We start from the raw sequence: 23,470 nt of genomic DNA on the forward strand, positions 1-23,470 counted from the left end.
CACCCTCTTCTGCTCTCTCAACCACGCTCTTTTTATTTCCACACATCTCTCTTACCCTTACGTTACTTACTCGATCAAACCACCTCACAACACACATTGTCCTCAAACATCTCATTTCCAGCACATCCATCCTCCTGCGCACAACTCTATCCATAGTCCACGCCTCGCAACCATACAACATTGTTGGAACCACTATTATTTCAAACATACCCATTTTTGCTTTCCGAGATAATGTTCTCGACTTCCACACATTCTTCAAGGCTCCCAGAATTTTCGCCCTCTCCCCCACCCTATGATCCACTTCCGCTTCCATGGTTCCATCCGCTGCCGGATCCACTCCCAAATATCTAAAACACTTCATTTCCTCCAGTTTTTCTCCATTCAAACTTACCTCCCAATTGACTTGACCCTAAACCCTGCTGTACCTAATGTATGTATGTGAGAAATACTTAGAAAAGCAAATGGATTTGTATGTAGCATTTATGGATCTGGAGAAGGCATATGATAGAGTTGATAGAGATGCTCTGTGGAAGGTATTAAGAATATATGGTGTTGGAGGCAAGTTGTTAGAAGCAGTGAAAAGTTTTTATCGAGGATGTAAGGCATGTGTACGTGTAGGAAGAGAGGAAAGTGATTGGTTCTCAGTGAATGTAGGTTTGCGGCAGGGGTGTGTGATGTCTCCATGGTTGTTTAATTTGTTTATGGATGGGGTTGTTAGGGAGGTGAATGCAAGAGTTTTGGAAAGAGGGGCAAGTATGAAGTCTGTTGGGGATGAGATAGCTTGGGAAGTGAGTCAGTTGTTGTTCGCTGATGATACAGCGCTAGTGGTTGATTCATGTGAGAAACTGCAGAAGCTGGTGACTGAGTTTGGTAAAGTGTGTGAAAGAAGAAAGTTAAGAGTAAATGTGAATAAGAGCAAGGTTTATATATATATATATATATATATATATATATATATATATATATATATATATATATATATATATATATATATATATAAACCGTTCGTTCTCACTGAGTCTCTAGCTGTTATGTAACAATGCACCGAAACCACAGCTCCCTTTCCACATCCAGGCCCCACACAACTTTCCGTGGTCTACCCCAGACTCTTCACATGCCCTGGTTCAATCCATTGAGAGCACGTCGACCCCGGTATGACACATCGTTCCAATTCACTCTATTCCTTGCACGCCTTTCACCCTCCTGCATGTTCAGGCCCCGATCACTCAAAATCTTTTTCACTCCATCTTTCCACCTCAAATTTGTTCTCCCACTTCTCATCATTCCCTCCACCTACTACACATATATCCTCTATGTCAATCTTTCCTCGCTCATTCTATCAATGTGCCCAAACCATTTCAAAACACCCTCTTCTGCACTCTCAAGCACGTGCTTTTTATTTCCACACATCTCTCTTACCCTTACATTACTTACTCGATCAAACCCCCTCACAACACATATTGCCTTTAAACATCTCATTTCCAGCACATCCACCCTCCAGCGCACAACTCTATCCATAGCCCACGCCTCGCAACCATACAACATTGTTGGAACCACTATTCCTTCAAACATACCCATTTATATTCTAACTTTCTATAATGTGAAACACACACACACACACACACACACACACACACACACACACACACACACGTATATATATATATATATATATATATATATATATATATATATATATATATATATATATATATATATATATATATATATATATATACATATTTTTTTTTTTTTTTTTTTATACTTTGTCGCTCTCTCCCGCGTCTGCGAGGTAGCGTAAGGAAACAGACGAAAGAAATGGCCCAACCCCCCCCCCTTCATACACATGTATATACATACGTCCACACACGCAAATATACATACCTACACAGCTTTCCATGGTTTACCCCAGACGCTTCACATGCCCTGATTCAATCCACTGACAGCACGTCAACCCCGGTATACCACATCGATCCAATTCACTCTATTCCTTGCCCTCCTTTCACCCTCCTGCATGTTCAGGCCCCGATCACACAAAATCTTTTTCACTCCATCTTTCCACCTCCAATTTGGTCTCCCTCTTCTCCTTGCTCCCTCCACCTCCGACACATATATCCTCTTGGTCAATCTTTCCTCACTCATCCTCTCCATGTGCCCAAACCACTTCAAAACATCCTCTTCTGCTCTCTCAACCACGCTCTTTTTATTTCCACACATCTCTCTTACCCTTACGTTACTCACTCGATCAAACCACCTCACACCACACATTGTCCTCAAACATCTCATTTCCAGCACATCCATCCTCCTGCGCACAACTCTATCCATAGCCCACGCCTCGCAACCATACAACATTGTTGGAACCACTATTCCTTCAAACATACCCATTTTTGCTTTCCGAGATAATGTTCTCGACTTCCACACATTCTTCAAGGCCCCCAGAATTTTCGCTCCCTCCCCCACCCTATGATCCACTTCCGCTTCCATGGTTCCATCCGCTGCCAGATCCACTCCCAGATATCTAAAACACTTCACTTCCTCCAGTTTTTCTCCATTCAAACTCACCTCCCAATTGACTTGACCCTCAACCCTACTGTACCTAATAACCTTGCTCTTATTCACATTTACTCTTAACTTTCTTCTTCCACACATTTTACCAAACTCAGTCACCAGCTTCTGCAGTTTCTCACATGAATCAGCCACCAGCGCTGTATCATCAGCGAACAACAACTGACTCACTTCCCAAGCTCTCTCATCCCCAACAGACTTCATACTTGCCCCTCTTTCCAAAACTCTTGCATTTAACTCCCTAACAACCCCATCCATAAACAAATTAAACAACCATGGAGACATCACACACCCCTGCCGCAAACCTACATTCACTGAGAACCAATCACTTTCCTCTCTTCCTACACGTACACATGCCTTACATCCTCGATAAAAACTTTTCACTGCTTCTAACAACTTGCCTCCCACACCATATATTCTTAATTCCTTCCACAGAGCATCTCTATCAACTCTATCATATGCCTTCTCCAGATCCATAAATGCTACACACAAATCCATTTGCTTTTCTAAGTATTTCTCACATACATTCTTCAAAGCAAACACCTGATCCACACATCCTCTACCACTTCTGAAACCACACTGCTCTTCCCCAATCTGATGCTCTGTACATGCCTTCACCCTCTCAATCAATACCCTCCCATATGATTTACCAGGAATACTCAACAGACTTATACCTCTGTAATTTGAGCACTCACTCTTATCCCCTTTGCCTTTGTACAATGGCACTATGCACGCATTCCGCCAATCCTCAGGCACCTCACCATGAGTCATACATACATTGAATAACCTTACCAACCAGTCAAAAATATACATATATATATATATATATATTATTTTATCTAATATTTTGCTTTGTCGCTGTCTCCCCCGTTCGAGGTAGCGCAAGGAAACAGACGAAAGAATGGCCCAACCCACCCACATACACATGTATATACATACACGTACACATACGCAAATATACATACCTATACATCTAAATGTACACATATATATACGGGCACAGACATATACATATATACACATGTACATACTTCACACTGTCTGACTTTATTCATTCCCATCGCCACCTCGCCACACATGGAATAACCCCCCCTCCCCCCTTAATGTTTGCGAGGTAGCTCTAGGAAAGACATCAAAAGCCCCATTCGTTCTCACTGAGTCTCTAGATGTCATGTAATAGTGCACCGAAACCACAGTTCCCTTTCCACATCCAGGCCCCACACAACTTTCCGTGGTATACCCCAGACACTTCACATGCCCTGGTTCAATCCATTGACAGCACGTCGACCCCGGTATAACACATCGTTCCAATTGACTCTATTCCTTGCACGCCTTTCACCCTCCTACAAGTTCAGGCCCCGATCACTCAAAATCTTTTTCACTCCATCTTTCCACCTCCAATTTGTTCTCCCACTTCTCATCATTCCCTCCACCTACGACACATATATCTTCTGGGTCAATCTTTCCTCGCTCATTCTCTCCATGTGCCCAAACCATTTCAAAACACCCTCTTCTGCTCTCTCAACCACGTGCTTTTTATTTCCACACATCTCTCTTACGCTTACATTATTTACTCGATCAAACCCCCTCACACCACATATTGCCTTTAAACATCTCATTTCCAGCACATCCACCCTCCTGCGCACAACTCTATCCATAGCCCACTCCTCGCAACCATACAACATTGTTTGAACCACTATTCCTTCAAAGATACCCATTTATATTCTAACTTTCTAAAATGGGAAACACACACACGCACACACACACACACACACACACACACATATATATATATATATATATATATATATATATATATATATATATATATATATATATATATATATATATATATTATTTTATTTAATATTCTGCTTTGTCGCTGTCTCCTGCGTTAGCGAGGTAGCGCAAGGAAACAGACGAAAGAATGGCCCAACCCACCCACATACACATGTATATACATACACGTACACACACGCAAATATACATACCTATACATCTAAATGTACACATATATATACAGGCACAGACATATACATATATTCACATGCACATAATTCACACTGTCTGACTTTATTCATTACCATCGCCACCTAGCCACACATGGAATAACCCCCCCTCCCCCCCTCATGTGTGCGAGGTAGCGCTAGGAAAGACAACAAAGGCCCCATTCGTTCTCACTGAGTCTCTGGCTGTCATGTAACAATGCACCGAAACCATAGCTCCCTTTCCACATCCAGGCCCCACACAACTTTCCGTGGTCTACCCCAGACACTTCACATGCCCTGGTTCAATCCATTGACAGCACGTCGACCCCGGTATAACACATCGTTCCAATTCACTATATTCCTTGCACGCCTTTCACCCTCCTGCATGTTCAGGCCCCGATCACTCAAAATCTTTTTCACTCCATCTTTCCACCTCCAATTTGGTCTCCCATTTATACTCGTTCCCTCCACCTCTGACACATATATCCTCTTAGTCAATCTTTCCTCACTCATTCTCTCCATTTGACCGAATCATTTCAAAATCACTCTCTTCTGCTCTCTCAACCACACTCTTTTTATTTCCACACATATCTCTTACCTTTACATTACTTACTCGATCAAACCACCTCACACCACATATTGTCCTGAAACATCTCATTTCCAGCACATCCACCCTCCAGCGCACAACTGTATCCATAGCCCACGCCTTGCAGCCATACAATATTGTTTGGAGAACTATTCCTTCAAACATAACCATTTTTGCTTTCCGAGATAATGTTCTCGACTTCCAAACATTCTTTAAGGCTCCCAGAATTTTCGCCCTCTCCCCCACCATATGATTCACTTCCGCTTCCATGGTTCCATCTGCTGCCAAATCCACTCACAGATATCTAAAACACTTTACTTCCTCCAGTTTTTCTCCATTCAAACTTACCTCCCAATTGACTTGGCCCTCAACCCTACTGTATCCAATAACCTTGATCTTATTCACATTTACTCCTAACATTCTTCTTTTACACACTTTACCAAACTCAGTCACCAGCTTCCGTCGTTTCTCATATGAATCAGCCACCAGCGCTGTATCATTAGCGAACAGCAGCTGACTCACTTTTCAAGCTCTCTCGTCCACAACAGACTGCATACCTACCCGTCTCTCCAAAAATCTTGCATTCACCTCCCTAACAACCCCATCCATAAACAAATTAAACAACCATGGAGACATCACACACCCTTGCCGCAAACCTACATTCATTGAGAAACAATCACTTTCCTTTCTTCCTACACGTACACATGCCTTACATCCTCGTTAAAAACTTTTCACTGCTTCTAACAACTTGCCTCTGACACCATATATTCTTAATACCTTCCACAGAGCATCTCTATCAACTTTATCATTTGCGTTCTCCAGATCCATAAATGCTACATACAAATCCATTTGTTTTCTAAGTATTTCTCATATACATTCCTCAAAGCAAACACCTGATCCAAACATCTCTACCACTTCTGAAACCACACTGCTCCTCCCCAATCTGATGCTCTGTAAATGCCTTCATCCTCTCAATCAATACCCTCCCATATGATTTACCAGGAATACTCAAGAACCTTATAACTCTGTAATTTAAGCACTCACTCTTATCCCCTTTGCCTTTGTACAATGGCACTATGCAAGTATTCCGCCAATCCTCAGGCACTTCACCATGAATCATACGCACATTAAATAACCTAACCAACCAGTCAACAATACAGTCTCCCCCTGTTTTAATAAATTCCACTGCAATACCATCCAAACCTGCTTTCTTGCCAACTTTCACCTTCCGCAAAGCTTTTACTCCCTCATCCCTGTTTAACAAATCATTTTCCCTAACCCTCTAACTTTGCACACCACCTCGAAAAAAACACCCTATATCTGCCACTGTATCATCAAACACATTCAAGAAAACTTTAAAATACTCACTCCATCTCCTTCTCACATCATCACGTCTTTTTATCAGCTCCCCATTAGCCCCCTTCACTGAAGTTCCCATTTCCTTCCTTGTCTTACGCACTTTATTTACCTCCTTCCAAAACATCTTTTTATTCTCCCTAAAATTTAATGATACTCTCTCACCCCAACTCTCATTTGCCCTCTTTTTTACCTCTTGCACCTTTCTCTTGACCTCCTGCCCCTTTCCTTTATACATCTTCCACTCATTTGCATTTTTTTCCCTTCAAAAATCGTCCAAATGCCTCTCTCTTCTCTTTCACTAATGATCTTACTTCTTCATCACACCACTCACTATCCTTTCTAATCAACACACCTACCACGCTTTTAATGCCACAAGCATCTTTTAAGCAAGCCATCACTGCTTCCCTAAATACATCCATTCCTCCCCCACTCCCCTTACCTCCTTTGTTCTGTCCTTTTTCCATTCTGCACTCAGTCCTTCCTTGTACATCCTCACACAAGTCTCCTTCCCAAGTTCACTTACTCTCACCACTCTCTTCACCCCAAAATTCTCTCTTTTTTTTCTGAAAACCCGCACAAATCTTCACCTTCGCCTCCACAAGATAATGATCAGACATCCCTCCAGTTGCACCTCTCAGCACATTAACATCCAAAAGTCTCTCTTTTGCGCGCCTATCAATTAACATGTAATCCAATAACGCTCTCTGGCCATCTCTCCTACTTATATTCGTATTCTTATGTATATCTCACTTTTTAAACCAGGTATTCCCAATCAACAGTCCTTTTTCAGCACATAAATCTACAAGCTCTTCACCATTTCCATTTACAACACCGAACACCCCATGTATACCATTTATTCCGTCAACTTCCACATTACTCATCTTTGCATTCAAATCACCCATCACTATAACCCGGTCTTGTGCATCAAAACCACTAACACACTCTTTCAGCTGCTTCCAAAACACTTGCCTCTCATGATCTTTTTTCTCATGCCCAGGTGCATATGCACCAATAATCACCCATCTCTTTCTATCAACTTTCAGTTTTACCCATATCAATCTAGAATTTACTTTCTTACACTCTATCACATACTCCCACAACTCCTATTTTAGGAGTAGTGCTACTCCTTCCCTTGCTCTTGTCCTCTCACTAACCCATGACTTTACTCCAAAGACATTCCCAATCCACTCTTCCACATTACCCTTGAGCTTCGTTTCAATCAGAGCCAAAACATCCAGGTTCCTTTCCTGAAACATACTACCTGTATATCCTTGTTTCTCATCTTGTTTATATCCACACACATTTAGACACCGGAATCTGAGCCTTCGAGAAGGATGAGCACTCCCCGCGTGACTGGTTCTTCTGTTCCCCCTTTTAGAAAGTCATAATACAAGGAGGGGAGAGTTTCTGGCACCCCGCTCCCGTCCACTCTAGTCGCCTTCTACGACACGTGAGGAATGCATGGGAAGTATTCTTTCTCCCCTATCCCCAGGGATATATATATACATATATATATATATATATATATATATATATATATATATATATATATATATATATATATATATATATATATATATATATATATATATATATATATATATATACATATATATATATATATATATATATATATATATATATATATATATATATATATATATTTATTTATATAAACTGGAATATTGCCTTATGATGTTTCTCAATTGTCTTCATTACACAAAGTACAACCATATCTTGGATACATGAGGGTAGGTAGTTAGTCATCCGCCATAATAAAGCCTTGACAGACCAAAAGTTTATCTGGACCTCAACTTTTCCAGTACATTCATGAAAAACACCTTTTTGCTTTCCATCTCTATCACTTTGAAAAAAAAATGCTCCCTTTGTTCCACATTTCAATGAAAGAATAAGCCTCAATGTCTAAATACATTCTTTCCAATGTCACTATTTTCTGTCCAGTGCACCCTGTATGAAAAACTACACTCCATAACACAACTATAAAATTTTACTTCCCCTTAAAAAAGTTGTGGGGAATCTATCTCGATACACTGCGGGGCACTCTACCCCCCTGGCCCAGGCTTGTGTTGCAATGGTTTTTTTTAATTCACAAAAGAAATAGCCAAACTGTGGGCGGGAAGGAAAATTTTTTTTTAACCCAAGCGAGGATCACATCCATGCAATTCTTTTTACCACCAAAAGTCCAATAAGTTTTACCCGAACGGTTTTCCCTGCCTTTTTCGAAAGCATGTTTTCCCCAATTTTGGTCTGGGGGGTGGAACCCTACCACCATACAAAAATTTTCCCTTTCCACTAGACTTCCCCTTTCTTTGGGAAGCATCTCATCAATGTCTTGCCGTCCGCAAAGCATATAAATTTTAATATACATACATAATATAAAAGAAAATTATATAAATATATTTTATAATATAATATTTTTTTTTTTTTATACTTTCGCCATTTTTTCCCCCGTTTGCGAGGACGTTAAGAACAGAGACTGGCCTTAGGGAAAATCCTCCCCCCTGGCCCCCTTCTCTGTCCTTTTTTTGGAAAAATCAAAAAAAAAAAACGAAGGGGAGGATTTCCAGCCACCCGCTCCCTCCCCTTTACCCCCTTTTTACGTCACCAGGAAACTGGAAGTTTCTTTCTCCCCTATCCCCCGGGGTAATATATATATATATATATATAATATATATATATATATATATATATATATATATATATATATATATATATATTTTATTTAATATTCTGCTTTGTCGCTGTCTCCTGCGTTAGCGAGGTAGCGCAAGGAAACAGACGAAAGAATGGCCCAACCCACCCACATACACATGTATATACATACACGTACACACACGCAAATATACATACCTATACATCTAAATGTACACATATATATACAGGCACAGACATATACATATATTCACATGCACATAATTCACACTGTCTGACTTTATTCATTACCATCGCCACCTAGCCACACATGGAATAACCCCCCCTCCCCCCCTCATGTGTGCGAGGTAGCGCTAGGAAAGACAACAAAGGCCCCATTCGTTCTCACTGAGTCTCTGGCTGTCATGTAACAATGCACCGAAACCATAGCTCCCTTTCCACATCCAGGCCCCACACAACTTTCCGTGGTCTACCCCAGACACTTCACATGCCCTGGTTCAATCCATTGACAGCACGTCGACCCCGGTATAACACATCGTTCCAATTCACTATATTCCTTGCACGCCTTTCACCCTCCTGCATGTTCAGGCCCCGATCACTCAAAATCTTTTTCACTCCATCTTTCCACCTCCAATTTGGTCTCCCATTTATACTCGTTCCCTCCACCTCTGACACATATATCCTCTTAGTCAATCTTTCCTCACTCATTCTCTCCATTTGACCGAATCATTTCAAAATCACTCTCTTCTGCTCTCTCAACCACACTCTTTTTATTTCCACACATATCTCTTACCTTTACATTACTTACTCGATCAAACCACCTCACACCACATATTGTCCTGAAACATCTCATTTCCAGCACATCCACCCTCCAGCGCACAACTGTATCCATAGCCCACGCCTTGCAGCCATACAATATTGTTTGGAGAACTATTCCTTCAAACATAACCATTTTTGCTTTCCGAGATAATGTTCTCGACTTCCAAACATTCTTTAAGGCTCCCAGAATTTTCGCCCTCTCCCCCACCATATGATTCACTTCCGCTTCCATGGTTCCATCTGCTGCCAAATCCACTCACAGATATCTAAAACACTTTACTTCCTCCAGTTTTTCTCCATTCAAACTTACCTCCCAATTGACTTGGCCCTCAACCCTACTGTATCCAATAACCTTGATCTTATTCACATTTACTCCTAACATTCTTCTTTTACACACTTTACCAAACTCAGTCACCAGCTTCCGTCGTTTCTCATATGAATCAGCCACCAGCGCTGTATCATTAGCGAACAGCAGCTGACTCACTTTTCAAGCTCTCTCGTCCACAACAGACTGCATACCTACCCGTCTCTCCAAAAATCTTGCATTCACCTCCCTAACAACCCCATCCATAAACAAATTAAACAACCATGGAGACATCACACACCCTTGCCGCAAACCTACATTCATTGAGAAACAATCACTTTCCTTTCTTCCTACACGTACACATGCCTTACATCCTCGTTAAAAACTTTTCACTGCTTCTAACAACTTGCCTCTGACACCATATATTCTTAATACCTTCCACAGAGCATCTCTATCAACTTTATCATTTGCGTTCTCCAGATCCATAAATGCTACATACAAATCCATTTGTTTTCTAAGTATTTCTCATATACATTCCTCAAAGCAAACACCTGATCCAAACATCTCTACCACTTCTGAAACCACACTGCTCCTCCCCAATCTGATGCTCTGTAAATGCCTTCATCCTCTCAATCAATACCCTCCCATATGATTTACCAGGAATACTCAAGAACCTTATAACTCTGTAATTTAAGCACTCACTCTTATCCCCTTTGCCTTTGTACAATGGCACTATGCAAGTATTCCGCCAATCCTCAGGCACTTCACCATGAATCATACGCACATTAAATAACCTAACCAACCAGTCAACAATACAGTCTCCCCCTGTTTTAATAAATTCCACTGCAATACCATCCAAACCTGCTTTCTTGCCAACTTTCACCTTCCGCAAAGCTTTTACTCCCTCATCCCTGTTTAACAAATCATTTTCCCTAACCCTCTAACTTTGCACACCACCTCGAAAAAAACACCCTATATCTGCCACTGTATCATCAAACACATTCAAGAAAACTTTAAAATACTCACTCCATCTCCTTCTCACATCATCACGTCTTTTTATCAGCTCCCCATTAGCCCCCTTCACTGAAGTTCCCATTTCCTTCCTTGTCTTACGCACTTTATTTACCTCCTTCCAAAACATCTTTTTATTCTCCCTAAAATTTAATGATACTCTCTCACCCCAACTCTCATTTGCCCTCTTTTTTACCTCTTGCACCTTTCTCTTGACCTCCTGCCCCTTTCCTTTATACATCTTCCACTCATTTGCATTTTTTCCCTTCAAAAATCGTCCAAATGCCTCTCTCTTCTCTTTCACTAATGATCTTACTTCTTCATCACACCACTCACTATCCTTTCTAATCAACACACCTACCACGCTTTTAATGCCACAAGCATCTTTTAAGCAAGCCATCACTGCTTCCCTAAATACATCCCATTCCTCCCCCACTCCCCTTACCTCCTTTGTTCTGTCCTTTTTCCATTCTGCACTCAGTCCTTCCTTGTACATCCTCACACAAGTCTCCTTCCCAAGTTCACTTACTCTCACCACTCTCTTCACCCCAAAATTCTCTCTTTTTTTTCTGAAAACCCGCACAAATCTTCACCTTCGCCTCCACAAGATAATGATCAGACATCCCTCCAGTTGCACCTCTCAGCACATTAACATCCAAAAGTCTCTCTTTTGCGCGCCTATCAATTAACATGTAATCCAATAACGCTCTCTGGCCATCTCTCCTACTTATATTCGTATTCTTATGTATATCTCACTTTTTAAACCAGGTATTCCCAATCAACAGTCCTTTTTCAGCACATAAATCTACAAGCTCTTCACCATTTCCATTTACAACACCGAACACCCCATGTATACCATTTATTCCGTCAACTTCCACATTACTCATCTTTGCATTCAAATCACCCATCACTATAACCCGGTCTTGTGCATCAAAACCACTAACACACTCTTTCAGCTGCTTCCAAAACACTTGCCTCTCATGATCTTTTTTCTCATGCCCAGGTGCATATGCACCAATAATCACCCATCTCTTTCTATCAACTTTCAGTTTTACCCATATCAATCTAGAATTTACTTTCTTACACTCTATCACATACTCCCACAACTCCTATTTTAGGAGTAGTGCTACTCCTTCCCTTGCTCTTGTCCTCTCACTAACCCATGACTTTACTCCAAAGACATTCCCAATCCACTCTTCCACATTACCCTTGAGCTTCGTTTCAATCAGAGCCAAAACATCCAGGTTCCTTTCCTGAAACATACTACCTGTATATCCTTGTTTCTCATCTTGTTTATATCCACACACATTTAGACACCGGAATCTGAGCCTTCGAGAAGGATGAGCACTCCCCGCGTGACTGGTTCTTCTGTTCCCCCTTTTAGAAAGTCATAATACAAGGAGGGGAGAGTTTCTGGCACCCCGCTCCCGTCCACTCTAGTCGCCTTCTACGACACGTGAGGAATGCATGGGAAGTATTCTTTCTCCCCTATCCCCAGGGATATATATATACATATATATATATATATATATATATATATATATATATATATATATATATATATATATATATATATATATATATATATATATATATATATATATATATATATATATATACATATATATATATATATATATATATATATATATATATATATATATATATATATATATATTTATTTATATAAACTGGAATATTGCCTTATGATGTTTCTCAATTGTCTTCATTACACAAAGTACAACCATATCTTGGATACATGAGGGTAGGTAGTTAGTCATCCGCCATAATAAAGCCTTGACAGACCAAAAGTTTATCTGGACCTCAACTTTTCCAGTACATTCATGAAAAACACCTTTTTGCTTTCCATCTCTATCACTTTGAAAAAAAATGCTCCCTTTGTTCACATTTCAATGAAAGAATAAGCTTCAATGTCTAAAATACATTCTTTTCCAATTTCACTATTTTCTTGTCAGTGCACCATGTATGAAAACTATCACTCCAGTAACACAACTATAAACATTTACTTCCCCTTTAAAAAAGTTGTGGGGAAGTCTATCTCGATACACTGCGGGTCACTCTACCACCTGGCGAGGCTTGTGTTGCAATGGTTCTTAATTCACAAAAGTAGTAGCATCACTGGTGGGCGGAAGAACATTCTTGTAACCAAAGCGAGGATCACAGTCCATGCAATTACTTGTACCACCACGTCCAAGTAAGTTCACCCGAAGCGGTTCCGTGCATCTGTGTTTCGATGCATGTTGTCTCACTTTTGGTCTGGATGGTGGGAATCCCTACCACACATACAATCCTTGCTCACTAGACTTCCTTGGCTGTGTAAGCATCTCATTCAGATGGTCTTGCCGTCCGGCAGGAGCATATATATTTATATATACATACATATATATATATATATATATATATATATATATATATATATATATATTTTTTTTTTTTTTTTTTATACTATTCGCCATTTCCCGCGTTTGCGAGGTAGCGTTAAGAACAGAGGACTGGGCCTTAGAGGGAAAATCCTCACCTGGCCCCCTTCTCTGTTCCTTCTTTTGGAAAAATCAAAAAAAAAAAACGAGAGGGGAGGATTTCCAGCCACCCGCTCCCTCCCCTTTTAGTCGCCTTCTACGACACGCAGGGAATACGTGGGAAGTATTCTTTCTCCCCTATCCCCAGGGATAATATATATATATATATAATATATATATATAATATGATATATATATATATATATATATATATATATATATATATATATATATATATATATATATATATATATATATATATACATTTTTTTTTTTGCTTTGTCGCTGTCTCCCGCGTTTGCGAGGTAGCGCAAGGAAACAGACGAAAGAAATGGCCCAACCCACCCCCATACACATGTATATACATACGTCCACACACGCAAATATACATACCTACACAGCTTTCATTGGTTTACCCCAGACGCTTCACACGCCCTGATTCAATCCACTGACAGCACGTCAACCCCGGTATACCACATCCATCCAATTCACTCTATTCCTTGCCCTCCTTTCACCCTTATGCATGTTCAGGCCCCGATCACACAAAATCTTTTTCACTCCATCTTTCCACCTCCAATTTGGTCTCCCACTTCTCGTTCCCTCCACCTCCGACACATATATCCTCTTGGTCAATCTTTCCTCACTCATTCTCTCCATGTGCCCAAACCATTTCAAAACACCCTCTTCTGCTCTCTCAACCAAGCTCTTTTTATTTCCACACATCTCTCTTACCCTAACGTTACTTACTCGATCAAACCACCTCACACCACACATTGTACTCAAACATCTCATTTCCAGCACATCTATCCTCCTGCGCATAACTCTATCCATAGCCCACGCTTCGCAACCATACAACATTGTTGGAACCACTATTCCTTCAAATATACCCATTTTTGCTTTGCGTGATAATGTTCTCGACTGCCACACATTCTTCAATGCTCCCAGGATTTTCACCCCCTCCCCCACCCTATGATTCACTTCCGCTTCCATGGTTCCATCCGCTGCCAGATCCACTCCCAGATATCTAAAACACTTTACTTCCTCCAGTTTTTCTCCATTCAACCTCACCTTCCAATTGACTTGACCCTCACCCTACTATACCTAATAACCTTGCTCTTATTCACATTTACTCTTAACTTCTTTCACACACTTTACCAAACTCAGTCACCAGTTTCTGCAGTTTCTCACATGAATCAGCCACCAGCGCTGTATCATCAGCGAACAACAACTGACTCACTTCCCAAGCTCTCTCATCCACAACAGACTTCATACTTGCCCCTCTTTCCAAAACTCTTGCATTCACCTCCCTAACAACCCCATCCATAAACAAATTAAACAACCATGAAGACATCACACACCCCTGCCGCAAACCTACAGACACTTAGAACCAATCACTTTCCACTCTTCCTACACGTACACGGGCCTTACATCCTCTACCACTTCTGAAACAACACTGCTCTTCCCCAAATTGATGCTCTGTACATGCCTTCACTCTCTCAATCAATACCCTCCCATATAATTTACCAGGAATACTCAACAAACTTATACCTCTGTAATTTGAGCACTCACTCTTATCCCCTTTGCCTTTGTACAATGGCACTATGCACGCATTCGGCCAATCCTCAGGCACCTCACTGTGAGTCATACATACATTAAATAACCTTACCAACCAGTCAACAATACAGTCACCCCCTTTTTTAATAAATTCCACTGCAATACCATCTAAACCTGCTGCCTTGCTGGCTTTCATCTTCCGCAAAGCTTTTACTACCTCTTCTCTGTTTACCAAATCATTTCCCCTTACCCTCTCACTTTGCACACCACCTCGACCAAAACACGCTATATCTGCCACTCCATCATCAAACACATTCAAAAAACCTTCAAAATACTTACTCCATCTTCTTCTCACATCACCACTACTTGTTATCACCTCCCCATTTGCGCCCATCACTGAAGTTCCCATTAGCTCCATTGTCTTACGCACTTTATTTACCTCCTTCCAGAACAACTTTTTATTCTCCCTAAAATTTAATGATACTCTCTCAACCCAGCCGCATTTGCCCTCTATTTCACCTCTTGCACCTTTCTCTTCACCTCCTGTCTCTTTCTTTTATACATCTCCCACTCAATTGCATTTTTTCCCTTCAAAAATCGTCCAAATGCCTCTCTCTTCTCTTTCACTAATAATCTTACTTCTTCATCCCACCAATCACTACCCTTTCTAATCAACCCACCTCCCACGCTTCTCATGCTACAAGCATCTTTTGCGCAATCCATCACTGATTCCCTAAATACATCCCATTCCTCCCCCACTCCCTTAACTTCGATTGTTCTCACATTTTTCCATTCTGTACTCAGTCTCTCCTGGTACTTCCTCATACCATACCAGAGCATCTTTTTATTCTCCTTAAAATTTAATGATAGTCTCTCACCCTAACTTTCATTTGCCCTTTTTTCACGTATATATATATATATATATATATATATATATATATATATATATATATATATATATATATATATATATATATATATATATATATATATATATATATATATATATATATATATATATATATATATATATATATATATATATATATATACTGAGTACAGAGTGGAAAAAGGTGAGAACAAAGGAGGTAAGACGAGGGTGGGAAGAATGGGATATATTTAGTGAAGCAGTGATGGCTTGCGCAGAAGATGCTCGTGGTATGAGAAGCGTCGGAGGTGGGTTGACTAGAAAGAGTAGTGAGTAAGATTATTAGTGAAAGAGAAGAGAGAGTTACTTGGACGATTTTTGCAGGGAAAAAATGCAAATGAGTGGGAGATGTATATGAAAAAGAGACAGGAGGTCAAGAGAAAAGGTGCAAGAGGTGAAAAAGAGGGCAAATGAGAGTTGGGGTGAGAGACTATCATTAAATTTTAAGGAGAATAAAAAGATGCTCTAGAAGGAGGTAAATAAAGTGCGTAAGACAAAGGAGCAAATGGTAAGTTCTGTGAAGGGGGCTAATGGTGAGGTGATAACAAGTAGTGGTGATGTGGAAAGTAGATGGAGTGAGTATTTTGAATATTTGTTGAATGTGTTTGATGATAGAGTGGCAGATATAGGGTGTTTTGGTCGAGGTGGTGTGCAAAGTGATAGGGTTATTGAAAATGATTTGGTAAACAGAGAAGAGGTAGTAAAAGTTTTGCGGAAGATGATAGCTGGCAAGGCAGCAGGTTTGAATGGTATTGCACTGGAATTTATTGAAAAAGAGGGTGACTGTATTGTTGACTGGTTGGTAAGGTTATTTAATGTACGTATGATTCATGGTGAGGTACCTGAGGATTGGCGGAATGCGTGCACAGTGCCATTATACAAAGGCAAAGGGAATAAGAACAAGTGCTCAAATTACAGAGGTATAAGTTTGTTGAGCATTCCTGGTAAATTATCTGGGAGGGTATTGATTGAGAGAGTGAAGCCATGTACAGAGCATCAGATTGGGGAAGAGTAGTGTGATTTCAGAAGTGGTAGAGGATGTGTGGATCAGGTGTTTGCTTTGAAGAATGTATGTGAGAAATACTTAGAAAACAAATGGATTTGTATGTAGCATTTACAGATCTGGAGAAGACATATGATAGAGTTGATAGAGATGCTCTGTGGAAATTCCTTAGAATATATGGTGTGGGAGGCAAGTTCTTAGAAGAAGTGAAAAGTTTTTATCGAGGATGTAAGGCATTTGTACGTGTAGGAAGAGAGGAAAGTGATTGGTTCTCAGTGAATGTAGGTTTGCGGCAGGGGTGTGTGATGTCTCCATGGTTGTTTAATTTGTTTATGGATGGGGTTGTTAGGAAGGTGAATTCAAGAGTTTTGGAAAGATGGGCAAGTATGAAGTCTGTTGGGGATGAGAGAGCTTGGGAAGTGAGTCAGTAGATGTTCGCTGATGATACAGCGGTGGTGGCTGATTCATGTGAGAAACTGCAGGAGCTGGTGACTGAGTTTGGTAAAGTGTGTGAAAGAAGAAAGCTAAGAAGAGATGTGAATAAGAGCAAGGTTATTAGGTACAGTAGGGTTGAGGGTCAAGTAAATTGGGAGGTAAGTTTCAATGGAGAAAAACTGGAGGAAGTAAAGTGTTTTAGATATCCGGGAGTGGATCTAGAAGCTTATGGAACCATGGAAGTGGAAGTGAATCATAGGGTGGGGGAGGGGGCGAAAATCCTGGGAGCCTTGAAGAATGTGTGGAAGTCGAGAACATTATCTCGGAATGCAAAAATGGGTATGTTTGAAGGAATAGTGGTTGCAACAATGTTGTATGGTTGCGAGGCGTGGGCTATCGATAGAGTTGTGCGCAGGAGGGTGGATGTGCTGAAAATGAAATGTTTGAGGACAAAATGTGGTTTGAGGTGGTTTGATCGAGTAAGTAATGTAAGGTTAGAGAGATGTGAGAAAATAAAAAGAGCGTGATTGAGAGATCAGAAGAGGGTGTTTTGAAATGGTTTGGACACATGGAGAGAATGAGTGAGGAACGATTAAACAAGAGAATATATATGTCGGAGGTGGAGGGAACGAGGAGAAGTGGAAGAGGAAATTGGAGGTGGAAATATGGAGTGAAAAAGATTTTGAGTGATCGGGGCCTGAACATTCAGGAGGGTGAAAGGCGGGCAAGGAATAGGGCTAATTGGATCGATGTTGTATACCGGGGTCGACGTGCTGTCAATGGATTGAATCAGGGCATGTGAAGTGTGTGGGGTAAACCATGGAAAGTTCTGTGGGGCCTGAATGTGGAGAGGGAGCTGTGGTTTCCGGCATTATTGCCTGACAGCTAGAGGCTGCGAGTGAACGAATTGACTTGACCCTCAACCCTACTGTACCTAATAACCTTGCTCTTATTCACATTTCCTCTTAGCTTTCTTCTTTTACACACTTTACCAAACTCAGTCACCAGCTCCTGCAGTTTCTCACATGAATCAGCCACCAGCGCTGTATCATCAGCGAACAACAACTGACTCACTTCCCAAGCTCTCTCATCCCCAACAGACATCATACTTGCCCCTCTTTGCAAAACTCTTGCATTCACCTCCCTAACAACCCAATCCATAAACAAATTAAACAACCATGGAGACATCACACACCCCTGCCGCAAACCTATATTCACTGAGAACCAGTCATTTTCCTCCCTTCCTACACGTACACATGCCTTACATCCTAGATAAAAAACTTTTCACTGCTTCTAACAACTTGCCTCCAATACCATATATTCTTAGAACCTTCAACAGAGCATCTCTATCAACTCTATCATATGTCTTCTCCAGATCCATAAATGCTACATACAAATCCATTTGCTTTTCTGAGTATTTCTCACATACATTCTTCAAATGAAACACCTGATCCACACATCCTCTACCACTTCTGAAACCACACTGCTCTTCCTAATTCTGATGCTCTGTACATGTCTTCACATGTCTCAATCAATACCCTCCCATATAATTTACCAAGGAATATATATATATATATATATATATATATATATATATATATATATATATATATATATATATATATATATATATATATATATATATATATATATATATATATATATATATATATATATATATATATATATATATATATATATATCCCAGGGATAGGGGAGAAAGAATACTTCTCACGCATTCCTCATGTGTAGTAGAAGGCGACTAAAGGGGACGGGAGCTGGGGGCTGGAAATGCTCCCCTTCTTGTATTTTAACTTTCTAAAAGGGGAAACTGAAGAAGAAGTCACGCGGGGAGTGCTCATCCTCCTCGAAGGCTCAGATTGGGGTGTCTTGATGTGTGTAGATGTAAACAAGATGCGAAAAAAGGAGATATAGGTAGTATGTTTGAGGAAAGGAACCTGGATATTTTGGCTCTTAGTGAAACGAAACTCAAGTTTAAAGGGGAATAGTCGTTTGGGAATTTCTTGGATGTGAGAGGATAAGAGTAAGGGAAGGAGTAGCACTACTCCTGAAACATGAGTGGTGGGAGTAAGTGATAGAGTGTAAGAAAGCCAACTCTAGATTGATTTGGTTAAAACTGAGAGTGGATAGAGAGAGATGGGTGATTATCAGTGCATATGCACCTGGGTATGAGAAGAAAGATCATGAGAGGCAAGTGTTTTAGGAACAGCTGAGTTAGTGTGTTAGTAGTTTTGATTCACGAGACTGGGTTATAGTGATAGGTGATTTGAATGTATAGGTGCGTAATTTGGCAGTTGACAGAATCATTGCTGTAAATGGGGTGTTCAGTTTTGTAAGTGGAAATGGTGAAGAGCGGGTAGATTAATGCGCTGAAAAAGACTGGTGATTGGTATACTTGCCTTAAAAAAAGAGATATACATAAGTATGCGTTTGTAAGTAGGAGAGATGGCCAGAGAGCGTTAATGGATTACGTGTTAATTGATTGGCGCGCGAAAGAGAGACTTTTGGATGTTTATGTGCTGATAGGTGCAACTGTAGGGATGTCTGATCATTATCTTGTGGAGGCGAAGGTGAAGGTTTGCAGAGGTATTCAGAAAAGAAGAGAGAATGTTCTGGTGGAAAGAGTGGTGAGAGTAAGTGAGCTTCGGAAGGAGACTTGTGTGAGGAAGTACCAGGAGAGATTGAGTATAGAATGGAAAAAGGTGAGAACAGAGGACATAAGGGGAGTGGGAGAGGAATGGGATGTATTAAGGGAAGCAGTGATGGCTTGCGCGAAAGATGCTTGTGGCATGAGGAGCGCGGGAGGTGGGCAGATTAGAAAGGGTACTGAGTGATGGGATGAAGAGGTAAGAGTATTAGTGAAAGAGAAGACAGAGGCATTTGGACGATTTTTGCAGGGAAATAACGCAAATTAGTGGGAGATGTATAAAAGAAAGAGGCAGGAGGTCAAGAGAAAGGTACAAGAGGTGAAAAAAAAGGCAAATGAGAGTTGGGGTGAGAGAGTATCATTAAATTCTAGTGAGAATAAAAGGATGTTTAGGAAAGAGGTAAAAAAAGTGCGTAAGACAAAGGAGGAAATGGGAACTTCAGTGAATGGGGCTAATGGGGAGGTGATAACAAGTAGTGGTGATATGAGAAGTAGATGGAGTGAGTATTTTGAAGGTTTCTTGAATGAGTTTGATGATAGAGTTGCAGATATAGTGTGTTTTGGTCGAGGTGATATGCAAAGTGAGAGAGTTAGGGAAAATGATTTGGTAAACAGAGAAGAGGTAGTAAAAGCTTTGCGGAAGATGAAAGCCGGCAAGGCAGCGCGGTTGGATGGTATTGCAGTGGAATTTATTAAAAAAAGGGGGTGACTGTATTGTTAACTCGTTGGTAAGGTTATCTGATGTATGTATAACTCATGGTGAGGTGCCTGAGGATTGGCGGAATGCTTCCATAGTGCCATTGTACAATGGCAAAGGGGATAAAAGTGAGTGCTCAGACTACTGAGGTATAAGTTTGTTGAGTATTCCTGGTAAATTATATGGGAGGGCATTGATTGAGAGGGTGAAAGCATGTACAGAGAATAAGATTGGGGAAGAGCAGTGTTGTTTCAGAAGTAGTAGAGGATGTGTGGATCAGGTGTTTGCTTTGAAGAATGTCTGTGAGAAATACTTAGAAAAGCCATTGGATTTGTATGTAGCATTTATGGATCTGGAGAAGGCATATGATGGAGTTGATAGAGATGCTCTGTGGAAGGTATTAGAAATATATGATGTGGGAGGCAAGTTGTTAGAAGCAGTTAAAACTTTTTATCGAGGATGTAAGGCATGTGTACGTGTAGGAAGAGAGGAAATTGATTGCTTCTCAGTGAATGTAGGTGTGCGGCAGGGGTGTGTGATGTCTCCATGGTTGTTTAATTTGTTTATGGATGAGGTTGTTAGGGAGGTGAATGCAAAAGTTTCGGAAAGAGGGGCAAGTGTGCAGTCTGTTCAGGATGAAAGAGCTTGGAAAGTGAGTCAGATGTTGGTCGCTGATAATACAGCGCTGGTGTCTGATTCGTGTTAGAAACTGCAGAAGCTGGTGACTGAGTGTGGTAAAGTTTGTGAAAGAAGAAAGCTGAGAGTAAATGTGAATAATAGCAAGGTTATCAGGTACAGTAGGGTTGAGGGACAAGTCAACTAAGAGGTAAGTTTGAATGGAGAAAAACTGGAGGAAGTGAAGTGTTTAGATATCTGGGAGTGGATTTGGCAGCGGATGGAACCATGGAAGCGGAAGTGAATCATAGGGTGGGGGAGGGGGCGAAAATTCTGGGAGCCTTGAAGAATGTGTGGAAGTCGAGGACATTATCTCCGAAAGCAAAAATGGGTATGTTGGAAGGGATAGTGTTTCCAACAATGTTATATTGTTGCGAGGCGTGGGCTATGGATAGAGTTGTACGCAGGAGGGTGGATGTGCTGGAAATGAGATGTTTGAGGACAGTATGTGGTGTGAGGTGATTTGATCGAGTAAACAATGATTGGGTAAGAGAGATGTGTGGTAACAAAATGAGTTTGGTTGAGAGAGCAGATGAGGGTGTTTTGAAATGGTTTGGTCACATGGAGAGAATGAGTGAGGAAAGATTGACCAAGAGAACATATGTGTCAGAGGTGGAGGGAACGAGGAGAAGTGGGAGACCAAATTTGATGTTGAAAGATGAAGTGAAAAAGATTTTGAGTGATCGGGGCTTGAACATGCAGGAGGGTGAAAAGCGTGCAAGGAATAGAGTGAACTGAAACGATGTTGTGTGCTGGCGTCGACGTGCTGTCAACGGATTGAACCAGGGTATGTGAAGCGTGTGGGGTAAGCCATGGAAAGTTTTGTGGGGCCTGGATGTGGAAAGGTAGCTGTGGTTCGGTGCATTATTATTTGACAGCTAGAGGCTGTGTGAACGAATATGACAATTGTTGTGTTTTCCTAGCTCTACCTTGCGCACATGACGGGGGAGGGAGCTGTTATTTCATGGTTTGGCGAGGTGGAGGAAGGAATGAATAAGGGCAGACAGTATGAATTATGTACCTGTGTATATATGTATATGTCTGTGTGTGTATATATATGTATACGCTGAGATGTATAGGTATGATTATGTGCATATGTGGACGTATATGTATATACATGTGTATGTGGGTGGGTTGGGCCATTCTTTCGTCTGTTTCCTTGCGCTACCTCGCTAACGCGGGAGACAGCGATAAAGCAAAATAAATATATATATATATATATATATATATATATATATATATATATATATATATATATATATATATATATATATACATATATATATATATATATATATATATATATATATATATATATATATATATATATATATATATATTTATATATATATATATATATATATATATATATATATATATATATATATATATATATATATATATATATATATATATATATATATATATATATATATATATATATATATATATATATATATATATATATATATATATATATATATATATATATATATATATATATATATATATATATATATATATATATATATATATATATATATATATATATATATATATATATATATAAATATATATATATATATATATATGTATACGCTGACTGGTTGGTAAGGTTATTTAATGTATGTATGACTCATGGTGAGGTGCCTGAGGATTGGCGGA

This window comes from Panulirus ornatus, chromosome 19 (assembly GCF_036320965.1).
Source record: "Panulirus ornatus isolate Po-2019 chromosome 19, ASM3632096v1, whole genome shotgun sequence".
Taxonomy (NCBI): Eukaryota; Metazoa; Arthropoda; class Malacostraca; order Decapoda; family Palinuridae; genus Panulirus; species Panulirus ornatus.